The following is a 19,443-nucleotide window of genomic DNA, read 5'->3' on the forward strand; positions in this document are numbered from 1 at the left end:
ACGATAGTTGTTATTACCAACAATAATAATTAACACAGCGCTAAATAGCATACAGCTGAATGCACACTTCACAGGGAATTGTTGCAATCTGGAGGCAGGTGTCAGTGGGGACTGGTCCCTTGAATGAAGATTCTTACAGCCTTTGCCCTACAACCAACTGTTCACCTCACATACTTCCTGGTGGTTGAAGAAATAGGCTGGAAGTTTTTCTCAGCATTTCTCTCTCTTTTTTTTTAATTTGTTTTTTTTTATTTGTTTATTTATTTTAACAGCTGAGTCCTCTGAGCACTTATTACCATGGATCACCAGCAGCAACGGGGCAGGAAGGGAGGTACCAGACTCACCTGCCCCTCAGGTAGATCTTGGGGGTCTACCAGCCTCCGGGGGTTTCCTTCAGACCCGCCTTCACCCGGATGCTCCTCGGGTCTCTCTTGAGCTTGATTGACTTCCGTTCCAGGCGTCCGCCGCAGGAACAGCGGCCTCACCGCTTCCGGTGCTTGTGGTGGTTCATCTTCCGCCGGCGGGTCTTCAGCACGTTTTTGCGCTGAATCTGAGGTGTATCCCAGGCCTTCTCATCCTCCTCTTTGGCTCCTTCCCCCATCTGGCTAGGGAGAATTGGGCTGGAGCCGCAGTCCCTGGGGTCTGGGCATCCAGTCTGGGCAGGAGGCAGTGGGCTGTAAGCCAGCTCTTCAGGGGGCTGATGGACATCTTCCTGGGGACCAGCATCTCCTCTAGCTCCAGCTGGGCCCCCTTGCCGGGGAGTGAGGCAGCCCTACCTGGGCCAGTTGGCTGTGTGCTGTAATGGGGCCTGCAGGCGTGGCTGCCCAGCACTCCAGAGACAGGCCAGGGCAGACTGCAGCCTGCCCAGGAAACAGCCCTGAACAGCTGAGAAGTCAGGCGCACCAGGAGTATGGTCTGTGGGTGGGGAACATTCCACTGCCAGGCTCAGGGACTTATGGTCCGGAGCGTTTGTCTCATTTATCTGCCATGTTAGAAAATAATCACTAGTCCCCGCCCCCCAGGTTTGCCAGTGGACTTGCTCTAAGTTTTGCCCTGAAGTTACACAAACGTTGTAAAAAGCAAATGGAAACAGATTGTTGTCTTTCTGATTGTGTAACTTGGCATTAAAGGAATCTCTAATTTATTTGTTTAACACGCAACTGCTGACATCATTGCCTGAAGCACACTATCAAGCTGGTCTGCTCCCAGCTTGTTCGCCACCCAAAGTCAACACCATTTAAATGAATTGTGACAATAAAAATTCCATTTCTATCTAGAGCCAAATAGCTGCTCAAATAATCACTTGGTGATTATACGAAGTATGTGGATATGGGGATGCACTGAGCTGGAGTTTAGGAGATCTTGAGATATTCCTAATCTTGCTGTGACTTCTTTTGTGACTTCAAAGAGCACAAACCCCAGGCATCATTCTACTTCCTCATTATATGGAGGTTATTTTTCCTGATCCTATGTACCTCAACAAAAGTTGCAAGATTTAGCTTGTATTTATCTACGTTATCATTGTCAATTCAGTCAAAATGGTTATGAGTTGTATAAGTCACTGCTTAGTCACAACTAAGGTTTCTAACGTTAACTATGCCTTTTAAAAAAATTCTACGAAACGGTTTTTCATTTATTACAATATTAATTATGTTGGTGAGAAAGAATTGTGACAACCGAATTAACTCTGCTACTTCTTGTTCCTACCAAATGCCAATCTAATACTCTCACTGAAGTGGCAGTTTTAAGAAAGACACGTTGTCTTCCTTAAACAAAACATTCCTCTTTATGATAAACAAGATCCTTATTCATGTATGTATAATTAGGGCTCTCCACTTGTCAAAAACTTTCAAGCTCTGTTTTTACTCAAGTGTATAGCTCTACCTTCTCAATGTGTCATTTTCCAGACAGATGAAATCTTTTAGAAAATTTTCCCGAATGGTAAAAGATAAATACAGAGATCTTTGTTATCTCAAAGCTGAGTGACCCAACTGAGTTATCGTCACAGCTTAGGTCAAACTTTAAACAAAACAAATACCATTATAAGCAACATTTCTTTACAAGAAAAATATTTCCCAACCTTGCAGCCTTGTTGATCTCGACACAGGACACTCTACCATACGGACAAGCATGCAGTCTTCCACACGAGTCTGTGATGCTACAATTTCCACCTTGCTGTTAGAAGGTGTTTAAGGGCAAGGATTTGTATATCTGGTGCCTGGTAATTCATATTCTGATGCTGAATGAATATGGAAATGATTAGTTGCACAATTCATGTTAGCTGCTAAGCAACAAGGTTTGATATATTCCCCTTTCTAGAACTTGAAAACTCTAGGAACAAGTAGTTACCAGTATTGCCCAGACTACCAGGAGTATTTTAATGCTTTATTGTTAATATTGAGCGGATTTGTTCTGGGGAAAAAACAACAAATTTTCTGTCTGTCTGTCTTTCTTCTCCACTGAACAATAAACTGTTTTTGGAAAGAAACTACAATAGTACCCCCTTACCCATATTTTTACTTTCTGCTGTTTGTTAGTCACAGTCAACAGTAATCCAAAAATGTACATGGAAAATTCCAGACATAAATAATAATTCCACTGAGAATGGTGTGTGTGAAACAAACTTCCACACAGTGGAACAAAATTACAGTCAGAACGGTGTACATGAAAATTCCAGTTACGTTTCTATCTTTATGCTGGAATTTTCATGCACACCGGTCTGAGTAGTGTAAAATCTCACGCCGTTCCACTCTGTCCCACCAGGGACATGACTCATCCCCTTGTCCTATGTTTTCAAGCTGTCTATGCTACCCACTGGTTCCTCACTTCGCCAGCTCAGTTATCAGATTGCAAAAACATAGTATACATAGAGTTTGGTAGTATCCCTGGTTTCAGGCACCCACTGGGGGTCTTGGAACATATTGTCTGTTGATTAAGGGGAACTACAGTGCATCTTATCCATTTATATAACTATACTGGCTAGCAAAGTACCTAGTTCCGTAATAATTTCTAAAACTGCTCTGTCATTGTTAAGTCAAATCTCTAAGGGGTTAATCATGAAATAAATAAAGCAGGATGAGGGCTCTCCTATGAAAAGTAATTACCAGGCCGGGAGTGCTGGCTCACGCCTGTAATCCCAGCACTTTGGGAGGCCGAGGGAGGCAGATCACTTGAGGTCAGGAGTTTGAAACCAACCTGATCAACATGGTAAAACCCCGTCTCTACTAAAAATATAAAAATTAGCTAGGTGTGGTGGTGCGCACCTGTAGTCCCAGCTACTCTGGAGGCTGAGGCAGAAGAGTTGCTTGAACCTGGGAGGCGAAGTTTACAATGAGCCAAGATTGCACCACTGCACTCCAGCCTGGGTGACCGAGCAAGACTCCGTCTCAAAAAACGAAAAAAGAAACTTAATGACCTCCCAACTGACAGTTTTGCCCAAAGGGGGCTTCATTCCTTTCAAATCCTTAGTTGAAGTCACTCTCTCCCATCCAGTGTAAGTGAAATGGAGAAGACCAGGGAGATTTGGGCCACCCCAATTTAGAAATACTGAAAGTCTTTCCCAAGTCCTGTCCCCATGACATGCAAACTCAGAGTCATTATGTCCTATATTAGTTTTTCAATGGTATGAAAATTGCTCATTAGAGTTCCAACGATTGCCCTTGAAATAAAAATAATCACATTTGTTTCAAGTGCAAGAGGATCTGCTAGAATTTCTGGAGCAAAGAATGTTGCCTGCTGAAATGTTTTCAGACACCAACTCACCCCTTCGACCATTCTCAGGTGAGCATATTAGACCCGTCTCAGGGCAGTCTAGTCCCTTTGGGACTACTGAAAATGGATAAGAGCTACAGTGACAGCACGTGGGCCCATCCCACACCAGAGACCCCAAAAAGGGAGCAGAGCTCCTTTGGGGTATGCTACTGAGTAGGTTCTGGAAGATGAAAAATTGAATTTTCCTGAAGTTGTGGAAGAGTACAAAGAACACTGGGTGAGAAAGAAAGGAGGGAGGAAGGAAGCAAAAGAGGAGAGGAGGGAGTAAGGCGGGGGGGGGGTGTTTGGAGATCTAATGGTCATAAAACCCTCATAAGTAAAGCAAAGCAAGGGATTTTGTTTCCATTTTACTTATGAGGAAATTGAGCTTCAGACAAGTTGTTTAGTCCAAATCTCACAAAATAGTAGAGCTGAGACTTGAACCCAGGTCTTCTGATTCCTGGTCCCATGGCCTTTCTGCTATGAATACTACAGCATCTTTGTTTCTTCATTTTACTTAATTGTGTCAACTGAAAGTTTCTGAGAAAGATTTATTGGCACGTGGGTGAAATAGCCTGCGTGCAGGGACATTTGATGTAACAGTGTCTGTGATCAAAAGTTTGGACATTTCTCAATAAGGAAATTGCTAAATAAATCATAATACATAGTCTCTAAAAATATGAGACAGTTTGACGTGCCCTCATGTGGCACGATCTCCAAGCTATACTGTTAAGGGTAAAATGAGTGTGATGCATAACAGCCTGCACAGCATCCACCCAAGATTCCCAGGGGAGAACAGGAGGCTTGCCTCCCGTAAGCTGAACTGGAATCGGCAGCAGTGCTTCTGCTCCACCCTCCCCCCAGCCAAGCTACAAGGCTGTGAAAATCACTCAGTATTGCTTTTGGAGCAGCTCTCTGCAAGTCTGGACTCTGTCTCCAGAATGAGAGGCCCTCCACACAGAACTTCTACATGGAGCAGTTTACTCCAGGTAGGTACCATAGGGTAATGATAAGAAAACAGGACTTCTCAGCCCCGCTGTGGACAAATAATTCAGGGTTTTGAGATGCAGCAGAGAAGAGCAAGTGTACACAAGTCTATGCAGAAAACGTGGGGCCAGAGCAGAAGCATAGATCTCAGTTTTTAAGTGGCAGTGCCAATGGTGACCTCAAGCCTGTGGCTCAAGGTGACAACTGGCTGCTCAGCTAAGAGCATGGCAAATTTGCCTCAGGCCTATAGTGAATCATTTGAAATACCCAGAGTTGCAAGGCTGGTGAAGAAGTGATGACCCACAGCTGGAAAGGATCCAAGGACAAGTCAAGAAAGTGTGACAGCAGTGAGCAAGGGCCTCCTGGGATGGCATATGCAGGTGCCACGCAGTGACTCAAGGTGGGGACAGTCATCAGGGTAGCCTGGGGTTGACATCTAGGAATAAGGTTATTTTGAGTTCCTCCACCCTCCCCCAGTCTGCACAGTTAGACTAGATTGGCATAAAGCTCATGCCACAACGCCCACTCGAAGCTGTTAAAGGATCCCAAAACAATCTCAGCCTGAGAATTTGGGGCTACCCAAGGCTAAATTTGGGGTTCTTGAGGTATACATCAAAGCGGATAAAAGGAAGTTATTAGTAACCAGGATGACTATGGGACTCTTCTGTGTTTTTTGGAGCCAGGAACTTCACAGAGGACTATGAGACTGATACATTCATTTTTACCAATAGAAACTGTTGATGTACTAAATCATGTTGTACACCATAAATATATACAATTTTTAAAAATAAATAACTCTCTTTGAGAAAGAAACTTGATAGACCAAACAAAATTGCTGATAAAATATTTCTGATGATTAATATAATCGATTCTGACTTTCCTACTTCCATGGTTTCATTAAAATGCATGTTTGCTGTGCACATGATAGTAGTTACATTTTACTTGATCAGAATTCTCTTTCTTCCATCCTAAATGTGCCCCCAGCTACGTTTTAACAGTTTAGAGAGATTTCCAACCACTGAAGAATACTAACTAGAGCTTTATTTTGTTCATTATGAATTCAACTTTTTAAAAATAAATTATGTATAAACTTTCTTTCCCCTAATGTGTCATTTATAACTAAAGATTATATCGTCCTTTTGAGAAATACATTGCTGTCCAGGGTTCTATTATTATGGTATATTGTTATTATATTATAGATTATATTACTACTCTATTATATATTATAATATGTGATTATATAATATTATTATTGTAATCGAGCTTGAAGTCATGTCTTAATACACGTCTTTGTCCTTAATACATACTTGATTGGATACAGGTCAGGCATGGGAGAGACTCAGAGATGGGATGAATTTTAAAGATAGATAAGGCTGATATGACAGACTCAAACCTGTGGGCCAGATTGGTCCTACAGAGTGTCACATTTGGCCCATATATTTTTAAGTATTACATTAACATATGTATAAAAATTTAGAAGTGTCAGGCCTTGGCAGTGGCTCACACCTGTAATCCACCACTTTGGAAGGTGGAGGCAGGCGGATCACTTGAGGTCAGGAGTTCGAGACCATCCTGGCCAACATGGTGAAACTCCATCTCTACTAAAAATCCAAAAAATTAGCCTGCCTGTAATTCCAGCTACTTGGGAGCCTGAGACAGGAGAATCACTTGAACCCAGGAGGTGGAGGTTGCAGTGAGCCAAGATCCTGTCATTGCATTCCAGCCTGGCTGACAAAGCAGGACTCTGTCTCAAAAAAAAAAAAAAAATTAGATATTTCACATAAAAATTCAAACTGGGGGCTTCTTTTGGAGAAAAGGTCTGGAGACTCCGGTCCTGCATTCACTTACAATAGGCAGCATGGGAAGGGAGCTGCAACTGGCCCAGAGCACTTTGCCCCAGTCCCCACACAGCCCTACCTGGCTCCAGCAGGCACCTGAAGTCTCCACACCCCCACCCCTAGTGAGGGAGTGTGAGGGCGAATCAGAGACCTGGGGATGAAGGCAGAGTCATGGCTGAGAGTTCTGTGCATGTATACACTGTGCATAGCACCGTGATGTTACCATTTGATGCGGCACCAGAAGGTTCTGCTTAATGTCAAAGACTGCTCTGGGGACTCAAGGATGATCAAAGGAAGAGGAGGAAGGCACTCATAGCAGCATGACCAAGGAGAACAATGAGTGTCTGGTGGGCGAAACGAAAAGACATTGACCTGTGAATGACTTTGAGCATAATTTAAGCTTCTCTTTGTGATTCAGTCATATTTATGCATGTCAGATATTTTACTGTGCACCTCAGCACAAGGATGTTTTCAAGAGTTCCTGAGACCTGTGGCACCCCTTGCCTGTGCTTGATGGACTCAGGATCCGTCCTGTCTCCTCTCTCCATGACAACCATTACCGTGCAATAAGCTGGCTGTCTTTCTCAACCACTCCCTTACTTACAGACATTTGTCTAAGAAGGGTCTGGGAACTAATGGAGAGCAGCACCTAGGCTCCGTGGCAGAGATTTTCTTTGTTTGTTGCACCTTGTTTTCTTTGACTTGTTCCTGGGTTCACATCTCATGAGTTTCCATCAACCTAGTCCCCATCCCCAACCTCCAATCCCAGGTAAAAAGGAAACTATATGGTACCCAGTGCATCCACGAAGGGTGCTCTTTGGTCTTCAAAAAATATACTTACCCTATAGCTCTGGTCATAAAAAATATATTTTTTTGTATTTTTGAAAACAAAAAGCAATTTTTTTTTTTTTTTTTGAGACAGAGCTTAGCTCTTGTCACCCGGGCTGAAGTGCAGTGGTGTGATCTCAGCTCACTGCAACCTCCGCCTCCCGGGTTCTAGCGATTCTCCTGCCTCAGCCTCCCAAGTAGCTGGGTCTACTGCCATGATGTGCCACCACGCCTGGATAATTTTTGTATTTTTAGTAAAGATGGGGTTTCACCATGTTGGCCAGGCTAGTCTCGAACTCCTGACCTCAAGTGATCGACCTGACTCAGCCTCCCACAGTGCTGGGATTACAGGCATGAGCCACTGTGCCCCGCCTAAAAAACAAATTTTTACTGTTGGAAATGTGCATGGCTTTGGCTACCAAAATGCTTCCGTTCATAAGTGTTTACAATTTTAACTCCAAATATCTACTTATGAAAGATGCTTCCCCAATTTATGAATAATTCAAGATAACAAATACATTTTCTTTAAGGGCTAGGTGAATTTATAATAAAAACAACTTAGGAGATTCAATCCTATTTCCATTCTTACTTCTACTCTTTTTTTATGGGAAAAATGTTGGTTCTTCCCCAAACTCCTCTCAGCATGGCAATACTTCTTAGACGGCCAGCTCAGAAAGGGAGGGAAGAGAGTGACAGCAGCTGCGTCTGTCTTCCCGCCCTGCGCTATCAGTTCCTTGATGGGATTGCTGCCATCTCATGTTAATTGTCTACATCTCCAGGATGTTCATTTACTTTCTACCTATTAATACTTATATGCACATCCATGCACATGCAAACATGCATATGCTTTCCACTCGTTGTCACTTGTTTGTCCACATAAAAACTTAACCTAAAGTGTGTGTGTCTGAATCAGCAATGTCTCCATCCAATTTCTCTTTCCACTTTCTATCTCTAATAAATATGGACATATCAGCCACAGCCTTACCTGAACCCATTATCTATCAATAATAGCCCCTCCCAAACCATATTAGTACTTCTTTAGGAATGTTGACATTTCAGAGGTCTGATTAACTAGACAAACAAGGCATGGAACTCCAGCCCATATTTCCAACACATATGGTAGCCTTTTTTTCTAAATTATGACTTTTGCCTGTGAGAATAGTGAATGTAATGTATGAAGACCAAAAGCATTCTTCAAGACAGTGATTTAGTAGCATCTTATTCTGGAAGCATAAGCCATCTTGAACACAGATAATGAATGCATTAGTATGGAAACATCCAAAGGATTATTAAGTCAGAAGGCAGACCCACCATCGCACTCATGTTCTCAGCTGCTTGCTGAGTGTGTACTGGGCACATGTATGCCCAGAACTCATGGCTTTCCCCTTTGAAGTAAATCAGAGAAGATAAAAATTACTTTTCAATGAAATGGCTACCCAATCAAGAACAAGAAAGGTTTTAAGCCAGATTTAAACTGAGACATATTTATGTACAGCCATAAATCCACAGAAAGTCAGGACATTAGAAAAGAGCAGCATACGCCGGGTGCAGTGGCTCATGCCTGTAATCAAAACACTCTGGGAGGCCGAGGTAGGCGGATAACTTCAGGTCAGGAGTTCAAGACCAGCCTGACCAATGTGGTGAAACCCCATCTCTACTAAAGATACAAAAATTACCTGGGTGTGGTGGCACGCGACTGTAATCCCAGCTACTCAGGAGGCTGAGGCAGGAGAATCGCTTGAACCCAGGAAGTGGAGGTTGCAGTGAGCCAAGATTGCACCATTGCACTTCAGCCTGGGTGACACAGTGAGACTCTGTCTCAAAATCAAATAATAAAATAAAATAAAATAAAATAGAAAGAAAGAAAAAAGAAAACAGCAGCATAAAAACATTTGGATGCTACCAGATATCCATTTCAGATTGAGACTTCCATGGAGTAGAAAAAAATAAAAATGTGAGCAGCACTTTCCAAGGGCCTGGCATGATCAACCCCATTTATCCTCACAAGAACCCCATGAGGTAGGTATTGTTAGCATTCCCATTTTACAGGTGGGTCTGAAAGTAAGTAACTTAGCTAGGATTTAGCTCTGGATAGACTCAGACCTGGACTTCAAACCCAGTGAGTGAACCCTCTGAGTCTGTTATCAACCACTATGCCATCTGCTTACCTGGCATCCATGAGCCACAGAAACAAATCATTACTTTTTAATCTGGTGATGAGGGTTTTTGTAAGGAATTAAAATGTTAAAATATGGCATATGGAATTTTATGAAAGAAACAGAACCAATAGAAGATATATAAACACATGAGGATAGATGATTGATAGATAATAGATGGATAGATCCTATTGTGTGTGTGTATATATATATATATATATATATATACACACACACACGATAGGACATACATACATATATATACAGATAATGTATATATAAACACATAATGTGTATTATGTGTATATATACATTATGTGTATATATATACATAATGTGTGTGTGTATATATATATATACACACACATACACAATAGGACATATATATATATATATACAGTCATGCACTGCATAACAATGTTCCAGTTAACTGTGCACATACAATAGTTAACTGCATACACAATGGTGGTCTCATCAGATTATAATAAAGCACATATAGAAATCTGATATTTGGCACTTGATATCGGCATTGCAAATCAAGTAGGGGAATTGACTGATATTCAGTAATGGTGCCAAGACATCTGGTTTTCCAAATAAAAATATAAATATATATATATATATCCTCACGCAACAACAAAATTCCCTAAAAATGCAATTCTGACAATATATCTCCATCATTAAGTGATGCATGACTCTATTTACATATAGATATAGACACAAAAACACAGAGAAAGAGAGAGAGATTTATTCTAGAAATTGGCCAAGAAGTCCCATGATCCATTGTCTGCAAGTTGGAGAACCAAGAAAGCCAGTGGCATAATTCAGTCCAAGTCCAAATGCCTAAGAACAAGAAGACCTGAAATCCAAAGGCAACAGAAGATGGATGTATAGCCCAAACAGAAGCAAACTCATCCTTCCTCTCTGCCTTTTTGCTCTATCCAGTTCCTCAGTGGATTGGATGGTGCCCACTCACACTGGGGAGGGCCATCTTCTTTGCCCAGTTCACCAAATCACAATGCTAACAGAAACACCATCACAGACACAGCCAGAAATGATGTTCTACCAGATATCTGGGCCTCTCTTAGCCCATTCAAGTTGACACATAAAATTAACCATCTCAGGTCGTTTTCCTAAGAACACTTCTGGCCTTTTCTTCAAGGCTTTATATTTTATATTCAGGTCAGTTTACCTCCTCTGGGATATCAGCCCAAAGAGTCAGTATTTAGGACAAGCCTTACCATCTGGCAAAAAGGACAATCGTCCTTGCAGTGGGGCTGGAGGATGTCCACTTCCCGAAAAGATCTCTCTCATTCAACAATTACACTGCCTAAAATTTCACCACCAGAAAACTTGTAGGGATGGTCACATGTTCACAGTGTATTGTAAATTTGCCTTCAAACTGATTTCTCCCATCCCAATTATTCCACAGAAAAGGGGACCAGGATAATGAGACGTAAAGCATCATCATATCAAAGATGATGTTTTAATCACCTCCTCTTTATACTGTTGACAGAAGAAGGATTCCCGCCTGACAGTTAAGGGAATGGTCATAACTTTTTTTTTTAAGAAACTAAGAAGTGTCTAAAATGCCAAAAATATTTTTGTAAAATGAACTGTGAATGCCCAATGATAGTTTCATGACTATGTCTGTATTTCACAAAAGAATCCTTTTTTCCTCATGGAGAGTTAACATAGCCTATGGTCAAACACAGGTACGCTATGATCATTTCTGGAGGTGTTTCATGGTGTGTGAAGAAGACAAGGTTTATGCCTCACAGTAATGAGAAGTACATGGCTCATGGGTCTGAGAGCCTATCCAGAGATTAAGCAAAGAAAAACTCTTCCCCAAAACTTTTTTTTTTTTTTTTTTGTGACAGAGTCTCGCTCTGTCGCTCAGGTTGGAGTGCAGCTCACTGCAACCTCCACCACCTCCCGAGTTCATGCGATTCTCATGCCTTAGCCTCCTGAATAGCTGGGACTACAGGCATGCACCACCACACATGACTAATTTTTGTAGTTTTAGTAGAGACAGGGTTTCTCCATGTTGGCCAGGCTGGTCTCAAGCTCCTGATCTCAGGTGATCCACCTACCCTGGCCTCCCAAAGTGCTGGAATTACAGGCTTCAGCCACCGTGCCCAGTCTTCCAAAACTTTCAATAACATCTTCATCTCAAAATTTTAGGACACAGTTCTTCTAATGAGTGACAGCATCACTGAACACCAGAAGCATCAAGGAACATCTGCTCCCCCGCACCCATGGCTCATCTCAGGATGTTGTCAGGCAGAGTCAGACACATTACAGTGGGAAGATCAGACTGGGGGAGTTGAGCCCCAAAACAGAACTGCACCTTAAAGAGGGGGCATCTCAGAGCACCCTGACTCCTGTCAGCTCAGGGACAGAGCCAAGTCTGTCAGTGAAACCCTTTTTTCAGAGAATTTGGCAAATTTCTTCCGGTCCAAGCAAATGGCCCCAATATTAGGATGTGTAAGATGGAATAACAGGCCAGGTGCAGTGGCTCACGCCTGTAATCCCAGTAGTTTGGGAGGCTGAGGAGGGCGGATCACAAGGTCAGGAATTCGAGACCATCCTGGCCAACATGGTAAAACCCCATCTCCACTAAAATACAAAAAATTAGCCAGGCATGGTGGTGCATGCCTGTAGTCTCAGCTACTCGGGAGGCTGAGGCTGGAGAATTGCTTGAACCCGGGAGGCAGAGGTTGCACTGAGCAGAGATCGTGCCACTGCACTCCAGCCTGGGCGACAGAGCAAGACTCCACAGGAGGCTGAGGCAGGAGAATGGTGTGAACCCGGGAGGCGGAGGTTGTAGTGAGTCGAGATCGCGCCACCGCACTCCAGCCTGGGCTACAGAGCGAGACTCTGTCTCAAAAAGAAAAAAAGAAAAAAAAATGGAATAACAATTACAGAATCATCTGTACAGGTAAAGGGGACAGGAGATCCAGGAAGAGGGGAAATTCAGAGATTCCTCCACAGGGGCAGCCTCTGCAGAGAATTTGGGAAACCTGTGTTGGCTGCTGGCTGGGCTTCTGTCACTGGCAATGGGTTGAAGCTTCCTAATCTAGAAGACTGATAAGATCTCAGTGAGGCCTGCATTTTGGAGGAGCATGGTTTAGGAGAGTTTATGTTCTGGAATATGATTCTGATCCTCCTACCCTAAGTGGGGTGTAAGGGTGGACTGTGCCTCAGGACTAAGGCCACAGTCTCATAATTTTTTTTTCTTTTTCTTTTTTTTTTTTTAGACAGATTCTCACTGTATTGCCCAGGCTGGAGTGCAGTGGCACGATCTCGGCTCACTGCAACCTCCGCCTCTAAGGTTCAAGAGATTCTCCTGCCTCAGCCCCCCGAGTAACTGGTACTACAGGCATACACCACCATACCCAGTGCATTTTTTGTAGAGATGGGGTTTTGCCATGTTGCCCAGGCCAGTCTCAAACTCTGAGCTCAAGCAAACCACCCACCTCGGCCTCCCAAAGTACTGGGATTACAGGCGTGAATCACCGCACCCGGCCCACTATGCCATTATTAACTTCAATGTTGAGCTAGGGCTTCCTAGGTCCTCAAACTCTCTGAGATGAAGAATGGTCCTCTATCCTGGGGGCAAAGATGAATCTTTATGTGAGAACAAAGTGTTCCCAGAGGCAGATAGAGCAGGATTCATAGGATGAGAACTGGGCGGGGGCTGTCTATGCAATGGACAGTAACAGTGCCATCTTCCCATTCTTACACGGAGCCACATCCTTGTGAGGTCCAGTGATCCCACCTTCTATATCTAAATCAGTGGGTTCTCCTCTGAATCTGGGTTATTCTTCAAGGGCAGGGATTATATTAGAAATTATTCTCTTTGAAAATATAACTCTTTTCAAAGTGATGAAGATTCGCGCATACCCCAGCATTCTGTAAGTTCTCCCTATGAGCAAATCAAAGTTGTGCAGCCTTAATTTAAGCCTATTTCTATTTCAGTCCTATGTGAATAGAGGGAGACAGAGGGAATTATCAACCATTCTTTGGGAAAAAGAAAACGACTCTAAAAGTACCTAAAGATACAAAAGCTGTCATTTAGCTTTCTTTTTGGAGACAAGTAATATCCATTCAACATTTCACTACTTAAGCCTAGCATTATTCAAATATACACAGCAAAGTATAAAGCCTGGAAATATATATATATATATATATATATATATTTTTTTTTTTTTTTTTTGAGACAGGATCTCACTCTGTCGCCCAGGCTGGAGTGCAGTGGCACGATCTCGGCTCACTGCAACCTTTGCCTCCCAGGTTCAAGAGACTCTCCTGCTTCAGCCTCCTGACTAGCTGGAGCTACAGGCGTGCACCACCACGCCCAGCTTACTTTTGTATGTTTTTGTAGAAACTATGTTTCACTGTGTTGGCCAGGCTGGTCTTGAACTCCTGGCTCTAGTGATCCACCCACCTCTGCTTCTCAAAGTGCTGGGATTACAAGCGTGAGCCATTGCGCCCAGCCCTAGAAATATTTTTTAATTACCAGGCCAGAAGAAATTAGATACATACCTATGACATATATTTTAAGAAGCAGATAACTTCCAATTACATAGAATAATATTAATAATTTGAAGTCCCCTAAAACCTTGCTACTCAATGTGTGGATCAAGGACCAGCAGCATGAATATTCCCTGGGAGATTTTTTAGAAGCAAAGCTTAATCCAAACCTACAAAAGCTGCAATTTAACAAGAGCTGCAGGTGATTTGTTTACGTATTAAGTTGGAGAAATACACTAAGCTATACACTAGTCCATTTGCCTCTTCAGTGTACTCAGTAATGATGAAGAACTTTTGAAAATTACATTTATTTCTATTGCAGAAAACTCTCCATCATAGTTCTCATCAGTTCCCTTTAAATATAGTTGTTAAATGAAGGTAAGTATACTAAGCCACTGATCCCTATCTCTACCCTCCAGCCCTCCCATCTCAAAAAGATGAAAAATCTTTTTTTTGTTTTTTGTTTTTTTGTTTTGAGACAGAGTCTTGCTCTGTTGCCCAGGCTGGAGTGCAGTGGTATAATCTCACCTCACTACAACCTCCGCCTCCTGGGTTCAAGTGATTCTCCTGCCTCAGCCTCCTGAGTGGCACATGCCACCACGAACAGCTCATTTTGCATTTTTAGTAGAGATGGGATTTTGTCTTGTTGGCCAGGCTGGTCTCGAACTCCTGATGTCAGGTGATGTGTCTCGGCCTCCCAAAGAACTGGGATTACAGGCGTGAACCACTGCACCCAGCCAAAAATTATTTTTTACTTGGCAAACCTATTATGACAAATGAGGTTTGGTGCAGGCAGCAATGGGCAGCCCACACGTTCAAGAAAAGCCCTGGAGGACTGGGGAGAAGGCTGAAGGCAGAGATACACTGGGGAAAAGTTGAAGGCACTGAGCATTTACATCAAATGCACATGTAGTTGGCTGTTCTGCCTCGCAAATCATAAAGATCTCTGATTTCTGACCTTGTCTGCTGATGGGGTGCTCACATGGGTTACCAGTTTCTGCATTTGAGTTGCTGGTTCCCCAAGGGTATGCTCCTTTCGGGCCCTGCTGGTTTTCAGGCATCTATCGTGTCTAGAAACTATCACTCCAGAACCCTGATCTTCCTGAGTCCTCAAAGACCACACAAGACTCTCTTCTAACTCTTCCCGTAAACCCAAAACCATCTCAAGGAACAACACAGAGTCATTATCTAAGACAAAAAAAGGAGGCCAGACGCAGTGGCTCACACCTGTAATCCCAGCACTTTGGGAGTCTGGTGCAAGTGGATCACCTGAGGTCAGGAGTTCAAGTCCAGCCTGGCCAGCTGGTGAAATCCCATCTCTACTAAAATACAAAAATTAGCCAGACACGGTGCCACATGCCTGCAGTCCCAGCTACTCGGGAAGCCGAGACAGGAGAATCGCTTGAACCCGGGAGGCAGAGGCTGCAGTGAGCCAAGATCGCACCACTGCACTCCAGCCTGGGCAACAAAGGGAGGTTCTGTCTCAAAAAAAAAAAAAAGCAAAATTCAAGTTAAAACTATCTTTAGGCTCAACACAACAAAGCTAGGTCTGATTCAACAGCAATACTTTCTGGCCTCCTCTTGCATTTGAGAGTGGCTTATAGCTGGTGTGAAATCTCTCCTAAGTATGAATTTATACCTGCTTCAGAGAATCAGATGATGGGGGAAGTCTACAGGAAGAATTCTGATTCTAATGTCAGAAGGACTTTGTGTGAGTGAACCTGAACTCACTGGTTGGGCAGTGAGGTGGCTGGGCAGGTATAACCAACCAACAAAATGGCGGCCTCAAAAAAATCAACCAAGACCAAATCTAGCCCACTGAGAATTACAGACCCCTGCCAGATGCAAATGTTTCCTGGAAGACCAAGTTTATAAGAAAGTACCAATCAAGCTAGGTAGATAGCACAACTGCCCAGAACGTCTCCCTAAAATCAAACTCCCAGTGTAAATGAAGCCACTACCAATAGGAATGTCTTTTAAAAAGTACAACGTTCTTGTAGCATCTTTTTGTATGTGTTGTGTAAATGAAGAATAACAATTTTTAATTACTAAAAAGAAAGAATCCCATTATTATACATAAGCATGCTCAATAATACAATTTATAATACAAAGAAAATAATCTGTGTAAGTTTATAAAATATAAGATTATTTTATTTTTAAAACATATTCACACAAGATAACACATTGTGTTCCTACCAAATACAAAACTGGTCTTATTAAGAGAGGGAGTCAGAAGTGTTCATAAGTAATAATGCAATTTCAGTGATTCTAGGGTGACTCCCACCAATATAAGTCTCTCTTCTCAGCAAGTCACGCTATTCTTCCCCAGATAAATACCTTCTCCTCTGCCCGACCATTGCCTGAAATTGAACAGTTGAGTGTCACTTTCTTTTTTTTTCTTTTTTTTTTTGAGATAGGATCTTACACTGTCACCAAGGCTAAAGTACAATGGCACGATCACGACTCCTCACTGCAGCCTTGACCTCCTGGGCTTAGTTGATTCTCCTGTCTCAGCCTCCTGGGGAGCTGGGACTACAGGTATGTGACACTAAGCCTGGATAATTTTTTAATTTTTTGTAGAGATGGGGGTCTCACCATGTTACTCAGGCTGATCTCAAATTTCCTGGACTCAAGCAATCCTCCTGCCTCAGTCTCCCAAAGTGCTGGGATTACAAGCATGAGCCATCAAGCCTGGCCAAAAGTCATTTTTACTTAAAGTTTTTGTCTCCTTGTAAAAGACAAATAGATCTGGAAAGAAAAGACAGTCCTGTTACTTAAGTCATTTACATCGCAACAGAGATTCTGAAACGCTGAGCATGAGGCAACGTTCAAGGTACTGGGGATAAGAGAATGAGGAGGGTCCCTGCCCACAAGTCACACACAACCTAGTGAGGAGACCCTCGTACTCATGAGTCGATGTTGGTAAGTTGATGGTTGCGAGGAAGGAGCTGGAGTGAGCGACAGAGGAGCACCGGAGTAGTTACGTGTCAGCACTCCTGAGTCAGGAATGGGTAGAATGGGTAGAAACTTATAGACACACAGTGAGCTGTAGTGAAGTGGAGAAGGCAGAGGAGACTCCTGAAGGAAAGGAATTCCAGGCATGTTCAAAAGCATAGCAGGGAGAATTGGACGATGGGTTGGAAAGTGTCCCGTACGGCTAGAGTCAAGGGAATAAACCAGGAAGTGGGAAGAGATGGGGCTGCACTTTTTCTTTGATCCCTTACTAGGTTTTACATACTGTGCTTTAGACCACTTACGTCATTTGATCCTGGTGACAATGCTGTGAGTTGAGCCAGATTATTACTCCCAGTTTACAGATAAGGAAGATAAAGCACAAAGAGATCGTGTAACTTGCCCCAGAGTCTCAGGGCCAAGCTTCAAGCCAGGGGTCTGCCAGAATCTTCTAGTCATGAGAGAGGGAGGGTCAAGAAGCATAAAGCTGCGCAAGTCTTCAAAGAGATTTGAGGTGACAGAACAGTGAGTACCTAACCCAAGTGTAAAGTACGCCTGCCCACTCGTGCTTGGTTTGAGGGCCAGCCTACTAGGTGGACGGAGACAAAGTGGGGGACAGCTTAGAGAAAATTCAGGGCTTCCTCCTTTGCACTCATTAAGATAGCATCACCCTCCAAGAAGTTATGACCCAGAGCTGTGCAGGGGTGGAATTCACCTCCCTACCCAGAAGCTTAGAAGGACCTCACCCCAGGTCTTGTGACTCGAGACCTTTAGCCATTAGGCCCAGGGCTCGCCATCCCCACGGGACTGCGGAAATCAAATCTCCATGTCCCTTATCTCCCATCACTATCAGCCAACACCGGGGTAAACTGCCATGAACAAACATTTCATGCTGCAACACCAGCAAATCCATAAGATTTCATATGGTTCCTTGCCCCAGATTCAGCCAAGTTCTGCCCTTACCGCCTGAATGCTGCCACGTCGCCCTCCAAAACCTCTGCCTCATCATGTGCAAACTCCTTTTTACCCTCAACCTTCTTTTTGGAGGATGCTTCCCACCTCCTTGCCTTAACTGAAGCACCTGACGACATCACTTTGCAACAGCCTTTTCTCTTTTTTTTTTTTTTTTTTGAGACAGTCTCGCTCTGTCACCCAGGCTGGAGTGCAATGGCACAATCTCGGTTCACTGCAACCTCCGCCTCCCAGGTTCAAGCGATTCTCCTGCCTCAGCCTCCCAAATAGCCGGGATTACAAGCTCGCGCCACTATGCCCAGCTAATTTTTGTATTTTTAGTAGAGATAGGGTTTCGCCATGTTGGCCATGCTGGTCTTGAACTCCTGACCTCAGGTGATCCACCTGCCTCAGCCTCCCAAAGTACTGAGATTACAGGCATGAGCCAATTCTGTGGTTTTTACCACCTAAATAAAAGCCTCAACAGCCTGGTTTTCTCCATCTTTTGTGCCCCCTCTGTCATCCAAGCAACTGTCACCCAGCAGTCTGCAAATAACTTTCTCTCCAGTCTACCTGAGGCCACCCCCATCTGTTCTCTACACTGAACCTAGAATAATCTTTTCTTTTCTTTTATATGCCCTTTCTGTCTGCAGCCCTCCTGTGACTTCTAATCATCCTAAGGATGAAGGGCGGCATCCTCCGCATGGCTTTCAAGCGTCTGCTGGCTCAAACCTCAGCCGAGTGCCCACGCTCATCTTTTCCAACTTTGCTTTTTCTCTGTGCATTTCCGCTACTGTGGCCTCTCTTAGCTCATCAAGTGTTCCTTGTTTCCTCAGCACACAGGCCCTTTGTCCAGCTATTCCCTCTGCCTGGACACCTTTCCCCCTCCCCAGCTGGCTCCTGGTTGGGGTTATGTCTTTTGTGGAACTAGGTTACTGATACGGTTTGGCTGTGTTCCCACCCAAATATCATCTTGAATTGTAACACCCACAATTCCCACATGTCATGGGAGGAAACTGGTGGGAGGTAATTGAATCATGAGGGCGAGTCTTTCCCATGATTTTGTTCTCGTGATAGTGAATAAGTTTCATGAGATCTGATGGTTTTAAAAACAGCAGTTTCCGTGCACAAGCTCTCTTTTTACTCGCTGCCATCCATGTAAGATGTGACTTGCTCCTTGCCTTCTGCCATGATTTTGAGACCTCCCCAGCCATGTGGAACTGTAAGTCCATTAAAACTTTTTCCTGTTTAAATTACTCAGACTTGGGTATATCTTTATTAGCAGCATGGAAACAGACTAATACAGTTACCTTCCTTTTCGGTACATGATTCTGGTTTAATTGTGTATTGTTGGATGATTGTTTGTTTAATTGTTACAACCTCTGCCACTGACCTACTCATCTCTTCAAATAAGATGTATTGACAATCTACTCCATCCTAGGCACTGG

General features: G+C 43.4%; 1 pseudogene; it reads right to left on the bottom strand.

Moving 5' to 3' along the window:
- Positions 1–340: 340 nt before the first annotated feature.
- Positions 341–18,135, bottom strand: LOC129464652 (small ribosomal subunit protein mS38-like; annotated as a pseudogene).
- Between the last annotated feature and the right edge of the window lie 1,308 nt (positions 18,136–19,443).

Source organism: Symphalangus syndactylus, chromosome 16 (genome assembly GCF_028878055.3).
Source record: "Symphalangus syndactylus isolate Jambi chromosome 16, NHGRI_mSymSyn1-v2.1_pri, whole genome shotgun sequence".
NCBI lineage: Eukaryota > Metazoa > Chordata > Mammalia > Primates > Hylobatidae > Symphalangus > Symphalangus syndactylus.